Below are 14905 nucleotides of genomic sequence, written 5' to 3' on the forward strand. Positions count from 1 at the left end.
AAAGAGATGCTTTTCTGGAACTCTCTTGCTTTTTCGATTATCCAGTGGATGTTGGCAATTTGATTTCTGTTTCCTCTGCCTTTTCTAAAACCAGCTTGATCATCAGTAAGTTCACGGTTCACATATTTTTGAACCCTGGCTTGGAGAATTTTGAGCATTACTTTACTAGCATGTGAGATGAGTGCAATTGTTCGGTAGTTTGAGCATTCTTTGGCATTGCCTTTCTTTGGGATTGGAATGAAAACTGACCTTTTTCAGTCCTGCGGCCACTGCTGAGTTTTCCAAATTTGCTGGCACATTCAGTGCAGCACTTTCATAACATCATCTTTCAGGATTTGAAATAGCTCTACTTGAATTCCATCACCTCCACTAGCTTTGTTCATAGTGATGCTTTCTAAGGCCCACTTGACTTCACATTCCAGGATGTCTGGCTCTAGATGAGCGATCACACCATCGTGATTATCCAGGTCGTGAAGATCTTTTTTGTACAGTTCTTCTGTGTATTCTTGCCACCTCTTCTTAATAGCTTCTGCTTCTGTTAGGTCCGTAACATTTCTGTCCTTTATCGAGCCCATCTTTGCATGAAATGTTCCCTTGGTATCTCTAATTTTCGTGAAGAGATCTCTAGTCTTTCCCATTCTGTTGTTTTTTTTCCTCTATTTCTTTGCATTGATCGCTGAGGAAGGCTTTCTTATCTCTTCTTCCTATTCTTTGGAACTCTGCGTTCAGATGCTTATATCTTTCCTTTTCTCCTTTGTTTTTTCTACTCTTCTTTTCACAGCTATTTGTAAGGCCTCCTCAGACAGTCATTTTGCTTTTTCGCATTTCTTTTCCATGGGAATGGTCTTGATCCCTGTGTCCCATACAATGTCACGAATCTCTGTCCATAGTTCATCAGGCACTCTATCTATCAGATCTAGGCCCTTAAATTGATTTCTCACTTCCACCGTATAATCATAAAGGATTTTATTTAGGCCATACCTGAATGGTCTAGAGGTTTTCCCTACTTTCTTCAATTTGAGTCTGAATTTGGCAATAAGGAGTTCATGATCTGAGCCAGAGTCAGCTCCCGGTCTTGTTTTGCTGATTGTATAGAGCTTCTCTATCTTTGGCTGCAAAGAATATAATCAATCTGATTTCATTGTTGACCATCTGGTGATGTCCACGTGTAGAGTCTTCTCTTGTGTTGTTGCAAGAGGGTGTTTGCTATGACCAGTGCATTTTCTTGGCAAAACTCTATTAGTCTTTGCCCTGCTTCATTCCACATTCCAAGGCCAAATTTGCCTGTTACTCCAGGTGTTTCTTGACTTCCTACTTTTGCATTCCAGTCCCCTATAACGAAAAGGACATCTTTTTTGGGTGTTAGTTCTACAAGGTCTTATAGGTCTTCATAGAACCATTCAACTTCAGCTTCTTCAGCATTACTGGTTGGAGCATGGACTTGGATGACGATGATGAATACATGCATCTAATTATAACAGACTGAATTATGGGAAAAACATATACAGCAAAGCCTCCTGTTATATAACCTGAAGTTCTCAGTTAAGACAGTCAGCCAATGACCTCCTGCATTATGCAAAAAACTTTGCCTTAAAAACTCTATATCACAGCCCTGCAGAGCCATTTCTTTCCTTGGCCTGGTCTACTTCTCTCTTGAAATAGGCTCTCTGGTCTCTCTTTAGCTTCAGTAAACTCTCTTGCAAAAAGTAAGACCTCAAATTTCTTTGTATCCTTACCAAGAACCAAGGCCAATGGGAAGAGGGGTCTCTAGACTCCCTTCTGCTAACACTATGATGGCTTTTTTTAGAATGCAGATATATAAATGCTACCTTTGAATTTCATGGCTATAGGAGATGAAAGTGAAAGAGGAGAGTGAAAAAGTTGGCTTAAAGCTCGACATTCAGAAAATGAAGATGATGGCATCCAGTCCCATCACTTCATGGGAAATAGATGGGGAAACAGTGTCAGACTTTATTTTGGGGGGGCTCCAAAATCACTGCAGATGGTGACTGCAGCCATGAAATTAAAAGACGCTTACTTCTTGGAAGAAAAGTTATGACCAACCTAGATAGCATATTCAAAAGCAGAGACATTACTTTGCCGACTAAGGTCTGTCTAGTCAAGGCTATGGTTTTTCCTGTGGTCATGTATAGATGTGAGAGTTGGACTGTGAAGAAGGCTGAGCACAGAAGAATTGATGCTTTTGAACTGCGGTGTTGGAGAAGACTCTTGAGAGTCCCTTGGACTGCCAGGAGATCCAACCAGTCCATTCTGAAGGAGATCAGCCCTGGGATTTCTTTGGAAGGAATGATGCTAAAGCTGAAACTCCAGTACTTTGGCCACCTCATGCAAAGAGCTGACTGATTGGAAAAGACTTTGATGCTGGGAGGGATTGGGAGCAGGTGGAGAAGGGGACGACAGAGTATGAGATGGCTGATGGCATCACTGACTCGATGGACCTGAGTCTGAGTGAAATCCAGGAGTTGGTGATGGACAGGGAGTTCTGGCTTGCTGCAATTCATGGGGTCGCAAAGAGTCGGACACGACTGAGTGACTGAACTGAACTGAACTGATAGGAGCACTCAATCCAACTTGGATCTTGTAAGAAACTGGAGATGAGGGGATGCCTGGTAAAACAAAGGGAAGAGCAGCTAGCCTCTGCAATTTCACTTGTATCTTTACTCTGGATCTTGTTTATATAAAAGTATGAAGAAAAAAGTATGAAGCTACATCTTTCCTTCTGTCAAATTCTTCCTGTCTCTAAAATAACTCTTTTCTCTTCCGTAAATAATCCTTATATTACCAGATATTTCCCTGATTATTAAATTGTGTATTTTGCTGTAAAGTGTGAAGACATACTAACCACGAAGTGACGAGGAGAAGGAATAGCAGAGGCAACATTTACATCTTGGTAACCACTACTCTCTCCCCCAGGAAACTTCATCTGTTGGGAATAAAGTCTTAAATTAGTGTCAGGGGACCTATGTTTCTTCACCATTCCAATTTGTTGTGCAAATTGAAAAAGAGAAAAACTATCATTATGGAGAAAATCATAGATTCCCAAGAAATACGTAATACCTGAGTTTGTAAATAAGAAATTGGCACGTTTATAGAATCTTTTGTATTCTTCCTAATGCCTTAAGTAGAGTAAATCTACTGAAGGAACCACACTGATCCAAATTGATCTCAGTTCTTGAAGAGCGTTCACATGAAATGGAGTCCTCTAAGAGTTCACTCACAGTGGAAACACTTGAGAAATCCCAGTCCTTCTATTATCCACAGTCTGGGTTAAGATTTGTGTCCTGCTGTTGGTCCCCAAACTGGAGCGTTCAAGGTTGAAATCTGAAACTGGCCCCTGTATGTGGAAGGCAAGTAAAGACTGGATACAGAATCCAATTGCTCCAGATTGACAGGCAACAGGTTTAAGAAGCAAAGGAACTTATACACCGGACGTGTCATGGGCACCACAAGATGAGTAGGTATTCACACTGCCTGCCAAAATTTTAAAAGATTATACAGAGGACTAGATTTTGTCACATACACAATTCAAATGGCTTCAACAATGCCTTACCCTCTCCAGTCTGTGTCCCTGGAACAGCTCCTGGAGTGGGAATGGTGGGCAGAGTGCACGTTCCAATGATGGGGGAGGGTCAAGGAACCTCTAACTGCCTGAGTCCAGTTCTTTGGTCAATCCAAGGTCACAGCCTTTTGATGACCTTCTCCAACACCTGCCAAGCAATACCAAGATCAAGATCAAAGACCTCCGAGGTAACTTTTGAGGTCCTGTCTATCCCTGGAGTGACAGAACACCCAAAATGTCAGTGTGATTTGCTCTTTCAGATTTCTCTCTCTGCCTGATCTCTAGTCCATGGACTGATGGTCAACTTGCCTCATCCTCGTCTCTGTTCATGATTGCAGCTTCTTCCTGAATCTTCTATCCTCTCTCTCTCTCTCTCACACACACACACACACACATAAATAGATACTTTAGGACATGATAGCTGTAATTATAACCTTTAAGAAGGACTAGATCTGCTGTCCTTATTTTTCTCCCCATTCTACCCTACACGTACTACTTGGGATTCTAACATAAAATAACTGTTTTCTCAGAACCCCATTTCAGATCATTATGTCCCTGCCCTCTTTCCTTGTACTGTATATCTTTATATAGTTATACAGCACCTCTAGAGAGACCTTTCTTACATTTTTATTATTTGTGCAATGATATTTAATATGATTTACTGAATGCTTTCTATATTCCAGGAATTTCTAAATACTTTATATTCATCATGTTTTTCCTCTAGTATATACATAGAAAATAGGATAATACCTAACACGTAGGTCCTATTAGTATTTGTTGAATGATTATGACATTATCCTAATTTATAGTAGTAAAATTGATTTATAGAAACAGCAATTTGACCAAAATGCTGAATTCTAGTTCTTAGTTTTCTTTTCACAACTAGTTTTAAGCTGCTATTATTCCCCTGGCTTTTTGTCAACTACCTTTGTGTTTTTCTTTTGGTGTTTCTTATGTTTAAGTTCCCATCATGACAATAACTTTCCTTCTTCTCGTATTTTGTGATTAAAACTAACAAAAATATAGTCATTTAACTTCACAGAGTTCTTTGTTCCTTATAATCCAAGATATTGTTTTAAAATATCATTTGGTATATTTTCCATTTCAGTAATTTTAGTTTCACTTTCATCATTAAAGCTAATCTAATTTATCCAACTGTAAACAAGAACTTTTATCAGAAATTCACTGTATAGAAATTATATGTCAATAAAAAAAAAAAAAAAAAAACAGGCTGAGGGCCATTGTCCTGGATAAGAGAGTATAAAAATCACAGCAAACTTTTGGCTTTGAGTTTCAAAAAAAGTTTCTATAAGCTGATTAAAGAATAAAATGTTTTTTAAAAAGATAAATGGAAGTATAACTTTTTAAAATAAATGATTATCAAGCTCTTTTATATAGTTATTTACTATTTATTATAGATTTTTACTTATCACTATATTGAGTCTTATTATTTGAGCTCTTCAAGGGTATGTATGTATGTGTGTTATACACATTTCATTACATTTACAACATTTTGACTTGAGAGAAAACTTATTGACCCAAAATGAATTTTAATTGCAAGATAAAGAGAAGTTTACCAATGAATTTTAAAAAATCAATTACTTATGTATTGTTTCATTTATATAAATTACAATTTCAGATAATTCTAATAGCCCAGGCACTTCATTTTCACTGTATTAATTATTCAGTGGTTGTATAGATTTCAAGTATACATAAGGACCTGGAAAAGTCTTATCAAAATGTATATTGCTAAGCCTCATTATACAAATTCAAAGTCAGCATATCATTGAGGGCCTAGAAATCTGAAATCAACAAGCACCAAATGTGTTTTGATGTATAAAATACAAGCATCACATCAGTGAAATAAGGACTAGTCAGAATGGCCTGGACAAGGAAAAAGAAAGCCAAACTTCTAAATCTCACTTTAACTTGATCGATCTTATGATCATTAGAAAATAATTTAGTTATTTAATTTTGCTGTATTATCCTTAGCTCTAATATGAGCAAATTGAATTTGTATTTTCAACAAGGAAAATGTTCTGCAACCCTTAAAATTTTCACAATTTTTAATCTATAATATATCAATTGTATTAAATCCAAAGTTAAAATGCAAGTTTTTTCCTCTCTAATAATCTCATTTATGGTCAAGAATGAAAATTCAAATTGTATCCAATTTATAAGAAATAAGTTTCTGTATTTGAACCTAAGATTATGAGATCTCTGTATTTATGATTTTGTGATTTGAGGATATTCTAAGTAATTTAGAACCTTTTGATATTATTAAATAGAAATCTTCATTTTAAAAGTTCTAATTCATATACTATAGAAAATAATTTCTATATAACCCTAATTCCACTTAGCTAAAATGCAATTGTATAACCCTCTCCCTCTTTCTCTCTTTTTTTTTTTTTTTTAAGAAGGATAGCAAGCATAAGCAAACAAAAAAGCGATGTCTAAGCTAAGACACAAAGAAGTGTTTTAGCAGAAACAAACCGAGCACCATTTGACCTTACCGAAGGAGAATCTGAACTAGTATCAGGCTTTAACGTAGAATATGCTGTAGGGCCATTCACCCTATTCTTCATAGCAGAATATGCAAACATTTTCATAATAAATATCTTCACAACAACCCTCTTCTTATGAGCATTCCACAGCCCATACATACCAGAACTCTACACAATTAACTTCACCATCAAATCACTACTACTCACAATTACTTTCCTATGAATCTGAGCATCCTACCCCCAATACACTTATTATGAAAAAGCTTCCTACCCCTAACACTAGCCCTATGCATATGACACGTATCACTACCCATTCTCCTATCAAGCATCCCCCCACAAACATAAGAAATATGTCTGACAAAAGAGTTACTTTGATAGAGTAAATAATAGAGGTTTAAATCCTCTTATTTCTAGAACTATAGGAATTGAACCTACTCCTAAGAACCCAAAACTCTTCATGCTCCCAATTACACCAAATTCTAATAGTAAGGTCAGCTAATTAAGCTATCGGGCCCATACCCCGAAAATGTTGGTTTATATCCTTCCCGTACTAATAAATCCAATCATCTTTGTTATTATTCTAATAACCGTTATACTTGGAACCATTATCGTTATGATTAGCTCCCACTGACTGCTTATCTGAATCGGATTAGAAATAAACATACTCGCCATTATCCCCATTATAATAAAAAAACACAACCCACGAGCCACAGAAGCATCAACCAAATACTTCCTAACTCAATCAACAGCCTCAATATTATTAATAATAGCCATTATCATTAATTTAATATTCTCAGGCCAATGAACCGTAATAAAACTATTCAACCCAACAGCCTCCATACTCATAACAATAGCCCTCGCTATAAAATTAGGAATAGCTCCATTCCACTTCTGAGTCCCAGAAGTAACACAAGGTATTCCCCTATCCTCAGGCCTAATCTTACTTACACGACAAAAACTAGCACCCATATCAGTACTTTATCAAATCCTCCCATCCATCAACCTAAACCTAATCTTAACCCTATCAATTCTATCCATTATAATTGAGGCTGAGGGGGACTAAACCAGACCCAACTACGAAAAATCATAGCCTACTCATCAATCGCCCACATAGGCTGAATAACAGCAGTTTTACTATATAACCCCACCATAACATTACTAAACCTAATCATTTATATCATTATAACTTCCACCATATTCACACTATTCATAGCCAACTCACCCACAACCACCTTGTCACTATCACATACATGAAATAAAGCACCCATCATAACAGTCCTAGTTCTCATCACCCTCCTATCAATAGGAGGACTCCCTCCACTATCAGGATTTATACCAAAATGAATAATTATTCATGAAATAAAAAATAACAGCATTATCTTACCCACCTTTATAGCAATTACAGCACTACTAAATCTATATTTCTACATGCGACTTACATACTCCACCGCACTCACAATATTTCCCTCCACAAACAATATAAAAATAAAATGACAATTCTCGACCACAAAACGAATCCTCCTACCAACAATAACCGTATTATCCACTATACTATTACCACTTACACCAATCCTCTCAATTCTAGAATAGGAATTTAGGTTAAATAGACCAAGAGCCTTCAAAGCCCTAAGCAAGTATAATTTACTTAACTCCTGATAAGGACTGCAAGATCATATCTTACATCAATTGAATGCAAATCAACCACTTTAATTAAGCTAAATCCTCACTAGATTGGTGGGCTCCACCCCCACGAAACTTTAGTTAACAGCTAAATACCCTAAACAACTGGCTTCAATCTACTCCCGCAGCGAAGAAAAAAAAGGCGGGAGAAGCCCCGGCAGAGTTTGAAGCTGCTTCTCTGAATTTGCAATTCAATATGTTAATTCACTACAGGACCTGGTAAAAAGAGGAATCAAACCTCTGTTCTTAGATTTACAGTCTATTGCTTTACTCAGCCATTTTACCCATGTTCATCAACCGCTGATTATTTTCAACTAACCATAAAGATATCGGTACCCTTTACCTCCTATTTGGTGCCTGAGCTGGCATAGTAGGAACCGCCTTAAGCTTACTAATTCGCGCTGAACTAGGCCAACCCGGAACTCTACTTGGAGATGACCAAATCTACAACGTAGTTGTAACCGCACATGCATTCGTAATAATTTTCTTTATAGTAATGCCTATTATGATTGGAGGATTCAGCAACTGACTAGTTCCTCTAATGATTGGAGCCCCTGATATAGCATTCCCTCGGATAAATAATACAAGCTTTTGACTCCTTCCCCCTTCTTTCCTATTACTCCTAGCATCCTCTATAGTGGAAGCCGGAGCAGGAACAGGTTGAACCGTATACCCTCCTCTAGCAGGCAACCTAGCCCATGCAGGAGCCTCAGTGGACCTAACCATTTTCTCCCTACACATTTTCTCCCTTTAATTTCCTTGATTTGTCATAGAGTACAGGGTTCGTTCAAGGACAATCTAATGCCTGCATCTACAGAGTGACTCAAGACAATATGTATAAAGCAATAATTCCAGGAGCTTATTTATCAATGACAGCTTGTCTTTGGCCACTATAACTTATTATATAAGGGAAGCATGTTGATACTTGTAAAACATATCCAAGACATAAAAGCAAAAACAAAACATGGGCATGTCAACATTTAGTTTACCTGAAAAAAGTCTGTGAACAGAATTCTGGTAGCGTAAATAATACTAATAATATCAAACCTTTATTTTGTGTCCTACAGTATCAAAATATGTTTTAATATGTCAGTGTTACAATCAGAGAAGATATCAATTGGTATAACAGTTTTAATCTTCTTGCAGAGACATCCCAAAACTAATAAATATCAGATTCATCACTGGAATCCAGAGACTTCTTTCAGTAAATCATGCTCTCAGATTAAATCTCTTAGAGTAAATAAGAAATTTTTCATCACTCATGTAATGCAGGCTTCCCTTAACTACATCTGCTCCAATCACCTTCATTTCTACCATGTTACATGTCATCATTAACAATGGTTTTTGCTGATTTTTCTTTATGTATAATAAGGAAGTATACTCCATAAACATGGTACCATATCTACTCTGTTCTCCATGGTATTATCTTGAAGAATGCTTAGAATGGAATAGATGCTTCTTAGTTTTGTTTACTGATTAAATAACACATTAAAAGTATATTTTTCTTTTGCTTTCATTACTTTTATTTCTTTTCTTCATTTCATTTAAAAAAATGAACAGCACATTTCTATTTATAGCCTAGTTTTGCTTCTGAAAAAAGTCATGGCAAGACTTGTTTATGGTGCAGTAAAGGAGATTCTTGAAACATATCCATTTACAGTTGTTGGGAACCGTGAAGGATCTGAGACTTTACCCTACTCGCAAGCTAACAATATAGCTGGCCAGTGTTTTATAGATATTGACAGAAACCACTAGACTCCTGAAGCAGAGAAAAAGCAATGTATTACTCAAGGCACAGCAGGAAGCATAAGCTTCAAGTTCACATCAGTTTCCCTCACTACCCAAGACCTGTGGTCTAAGTACAGAGGTCTAAATGATTCTGTACACACAGCAGTTTGTGTAGCAACAGAGGAAGCTTAACCTTAGGAAAACCCCAATCTTATAAGGGAGGCTATTGACAAACTTTGTAGACATTAGCTTTAGTTTCTTCTTCAGGAAGTAAACTCATTCTCTTCCCTGGAAGGACTCACCATCTTCATCGTCCATGGCTGGTTTTAATACAAATATCCTTGGGAACATTGTCTAGAACATGGTTAACAAAACCATTCAGAAACCCAAAAGATACAAGGAAAATTATCTCCCTAAAATAGCCTGAATCAGATAAAATATAACAGATGTATGTACCTTTTATTTTACTTGAGATTCTTTTCCTTTCAATTATCATGAATTGGTCTGCACGTAAATTATAACAAAATGATTCAGTTTGATAAAGATGCTCCTATAATGATGGGACTGAAAGGAGATGCAACCAGCCCATCCTAAAGGAAACCAGTCCTGAATATTCATTGGAAGGACCGATGGTGAAGCTGAAACTCCAATACTTTGGCCACCTAATGTGAAGAAATGACTCATTGGAAAAGACCGTGATGATGGGAAAGATTGAAGGCAGGAGGAAAAGGGGAAAACAGAGGATGAGATGGTTGGATGGCATCACCGACTTGATGGACATGAGTTTGAGTAAGCTCCAGAAGTTGGTGATGGACAGGGAAGCCTGGCTTGATGCAGTCCCTGGGGTCACAAAGAGTCGGACATGACTGAGCGGCTGAACTGAACTGATAATGATGTGGTTCAGTTAGTAAATAATCTACCTGCAATGCGGGAGACCTAAGTTCCATCCCTGGGTTGGAATGATCCCCTGGAAAAGGGAAAGGCTACCCATTACAGTATTTTGGCCTGGAGGATTCCATGGACTGTATAGACCATGGGATCACAAAGAGTTGGATATGACTGAGTGACTTTCACTTTCATAATGATGTTAGACAGTGAAAAATGAACAATGTAATCATTTACATGTTTCAAAAACATTTATGTTTCCTTATTAATATTTTTCTACCAGATGTGAAGCACCAACTTTTTAGAAAACACTCTGATGCTGGGAAAGATTGAAGGCAGGAGAAGGGGATGACAGAGGATGAGATGGTTGGATGGCATCACTGACTTAATGGATAGGAGTCTGAGCAAGCTCTGGGAGATGGTGAAGGACAGGGAAACCTAGTGTGCTGTGGTCCATGAGGTCACAAACAGACATGACTGAGAGACTGAACAGCAACAACAAATTTGCTACTCTGATATTTTTATATTTTCAGAATGAGTGTATGGTCTTTCAGCAATTTTCCAGCATAGATTACACCACTCTAAGTTTTATATTTGGATATCTATGAATAAATAATCTTGGTAATACACACTTCCTAAGTCAATGTTGATAAACTGCTTTGTAGATGCAAAGCAATTGATTGTCACTGTGCAAAATGTTTAAAAAGTGTGTCTGACCCCTGCGGATGAGAAATCAGCTGCAACAGATTTTATTTGATCAAAGTGTGTGAGATTGCAAGTGAAGTTAGGGAAAAAACTGACCACTTGTAAGTGAAAAGAATTATTTAAAATGGTGGTGATATACATTCAATAGGTTAAACAATTAAAAAAATTATCAGTACCTTATTTCTCACACAAACTACAATTAGGCTACAATTAAAGGGGTGGCATTCAAAAGTAAGGGGATTGATACAATTTGAGGTTCAGTAGTTATACACATAAATGGCATCAAAGAGCATGGCATACAGTTTGGAAACATTGTATCAGTGTATGTGCAAATACTTGTAAAAAGATTATACAGTTGAAAGAGATGGCAGAGTAAGAGGATGTGGGACATACCTCCTCCAAGAGTGCATCACAAATGAGTGTACATGTGGAAAAAATCTCACTGAAAACAAACTAGAAACTATTAGAAAAGCTCCTATACAAACAAGCCTGTGGGAAATTGAAAAGGAGAATTGAGTAGGATGGGAAGAGAAGGGGTCACGTTGGACCCAGTGACCCTGGGGTGGGGACTCAGGGAGATCACAGTGGTGGAGGTCTCCCCCACGGAGTGTGTGACTCAAGCCTTATAATGAACTCACCAGCCCTGCGAAGACAAGTCTCTCTGGCCAGTCGGAAGGCCACTGGGTCTGACAGGAGGGCTCTGGGAAGCCTGGACTCCACTTACAGCAGTGCAAATTCTTCTAAAGAGGTGGGGAGGGCTGCTGGAGTGACTGCCTGGATCCCGGGACCACCCTGGAATGTGGCCCAGCCTGAGTCAAGTGACTGCTCCAGCTCTGCTTACTTCACATCACGCCTTCACACTAGACAAAGGGCAGCCTTGACCAGAGAGAGAGCTCAGCAGCAGGACACAGAGATGACTCAGACCAGGGTGGCGTCTGTGTGGGCTAGGGTGGCCCTCACTTAGGCAGCATGTAGGGGACAGTCCCAGTCTCTGAGAGTGTCCACCCGTATGCATGCTGAGAACCCCCACAGCCCTTGTCTGCCCTGCAGCACGGCTCCACAGAGGGAGGGCTGGCAGATAATGGGCACTGTGGTCAGCTGTGCGGGATGAGGGAGACTCAGGCCCGAGGCTGTGTCCGAGGCTGCGTCTGAGTAGCGTGCAGGCTGCTGTTGCTGCCACTTACGTGGACGGAATGTTGGGGGGAGCCAGGACCTCTGTCTGTGGCCAAGCTGCCTCAGCCTGTGCTGTCACAGGATGACAGACCACACCGGCCCCTCCTGGTTCACCACTGACCCCCGCCGGGTCAAGGGTCCCAGAGCTGGGAGAGGGGAGAGCACATGCTTAAAGGGAGCTGAGGCAGCTTGGATTCACACCTCAGACCCAGCTCCAGCTCTAGACCCTCTGTCTCTGTCCCCCTACCCAGGAGATAGCTTGCCAGCACACTGAGGAAAAGACATTACTGTGTTCACACCGGTCCAGCTTTCCCACCAAGGCACTGGGCACATACAGCTCATACAGGGACACTCCCTCATAAGGCCACAATTTCAAGACCACAGTGGGTAAAAATAAAACATCATCTATGTTCACAGAGACAGAAAAAATTAAGCAAAAGAAGACAGAGAACTAGTCAAATCCTGAAAAATATGATGACAGAAATAATTTACCAGATAAAGAATTCAAAGCACTAGTAATGAGAATGGTAATTGAATTATGGAAATGAATAGATTAACACAGTGAGAATTTTAATAAGAAAGTAAACAAATATATTAAAAAAAAAAGATCCAGGAAGGACTGGAGAATATAATATCTAAAGTTAAAAAAAAAAATACTAGAAGGACTAAATAGAACACATAAATCATCTGGAAAATAGAATAATGGAAATCACCCAATCAGATCAGCAAAGAGAAAAACAAAAGAAAGAAGTAAGAACAGTTTAAGAGATCTCTGAAATAACATAAAGCATTATAGGGGTCCTAGAAGGAGAAGGAAGAGAAAAGGTTGTAAAGAATATATTTGATAAAACGATGGCAGAAAATTTTCCAAACCTGATGAAGGAAACAAATGTCCAGGTACAGAAAGTGCAGCGAGTCCCAAACAAGATGAACACAAAAAGATCCACACCAAGACACATCGTTATTAAGATGGCAAAAGTTAAACAGAGAATTTCAGAGGCTGCAAGAAGGAATTCCCTGGTGGTTCAGTGGTTGGGAGTCCACCTTTCCATGCAGGGGTTGTGGATTCAACCCCTGGTCCAGGATCTGGAGCCTGAATGCCACAAGGTCGGTAGGCCCGTGTATCACAACTCCTGAGCTCCTGCTCTAGAGCTCACATGCCACAACTACTGAGCCCACACGCCCTAGAGCCTGTGTCTGCAACAAGAGAAGCCACGATGATGAGAAGCTTGTGCGCCACAACTAAAGAGCAGCCCCTGCTTGCCACAACTAAAGAAGAGCCCACAAGCATCACTGAAGATCCAGCACAGCCAAAAATAAATATAATTAATACATTAATTTAAAATATCAGTGACCCTGTAAAGGCTACAAGATAAAAAGAGCGATATGCAAGGGAACTACCATAAGTGTATTGGCTCATTTTTCTGCAGAAACTTTGCAGACCAGAGCAAGTGGCATGATATACTCAAAATGCTGAAAGAAAAAAAAAAAAAAATACAGCCTAGGATACTCTGCTCAACAAGATTACTATTTAGAATTGAAGGAGAAATAAATACCTTTCCTGAGAAGCAAAACTAAAAGAGCTCACCAACACTAAACCTATACTAACTTAAAAAAAAAATGTTAAATTAGTCTTATGGGGTCACTAGGAGTCGGACATGACTGAGCGACTTCACTTTTCACTCTTATGCATTGGAGAAGGAAATGGAAACCCACTCCACTGTTCTTGCCTAGAGAATCCCAGGGACGAGGGAGCCTGGTGGGCTGCCACCTATGGGGTCGCACAGAGTCGGACACCACTGAAGCGATTTGGCCTCAGCAGCAAGTGGAAAAGAAAAGGCTGACAAGAAGTAATAATCTTGTAGATCTTTTATAATGTGTTTGAACCTAAATGATTACAAGGTTTAAACTAGTAGATTTAACTGTAGGGCAACATATATAAACCTCAATTTAATAAAAAATCAAAAACCTACAATAGATACACAGATACTAAAAAGAAAGGAATACAAGCATAATACTGAATAAAATCATCAAAACACTAGGGAAGATAAAACAAGAAATGTACAGAGAAGAAGTACAAAAAATGTAAAAAAGAAGAACAAGCAATGAAATGGCAATAAATATATGACTATCAGTAGCCAATTAAAAGGCTTCCCAGGTGGCACTAGAGGTAAAGAACCCACCTGCTACTGTTTGAGACATAAGAGGCATGGGTTTGATCTCTGGGTCAGGAAGACCCCCTGGAGAAGGGAATGGTAACCTACTCCAGTCTTCTTGCCTGGAGAATCTCAAGAACAGAGGAGCCTTGTGAGCTACTGTCCATGGGGTTGCAAAGAGTCAGACATGACTGAGCAACTATGCACATATACATACATGAGTTTATATTATATAATAACCTACTATGGTTCATATAATTGGAAATATTTTCCCCCTGTCAGTAAGTTGTCTTTTCATTTTGTGAATGGTTTCCTCTACTGAGCAAGAGCCTTTAAGCTTAACTAGGTCCCATTTATTTTTCATTTTTGTTTTTATTTCTTTTGCTTTAAGAGTTAGATAAAAAAAAATATATCTACAATTTATGCCAAAGAGTGTTCTCCCTGTGTGTGTGTTCAGAGAAGGCAATGGCACCCCACTCCACTACTCTTGCCTG

The sequence above is a fragment of the Ovis aries genome, chromosome 10, assembly GCF_016772045.2.
Source record: "Ovis aries strain OAR_USU_Benz2616 breed Rambouillet chromosome 10, ARS-UI_Ramb_v3.0, whole genome shotgun sequence".
Lineage (NCBI taxonomy): Eukaryota > Metazoa > Chordata > Mammalia > Artiodactyla > Bovidae > Ovis > Ovis aries.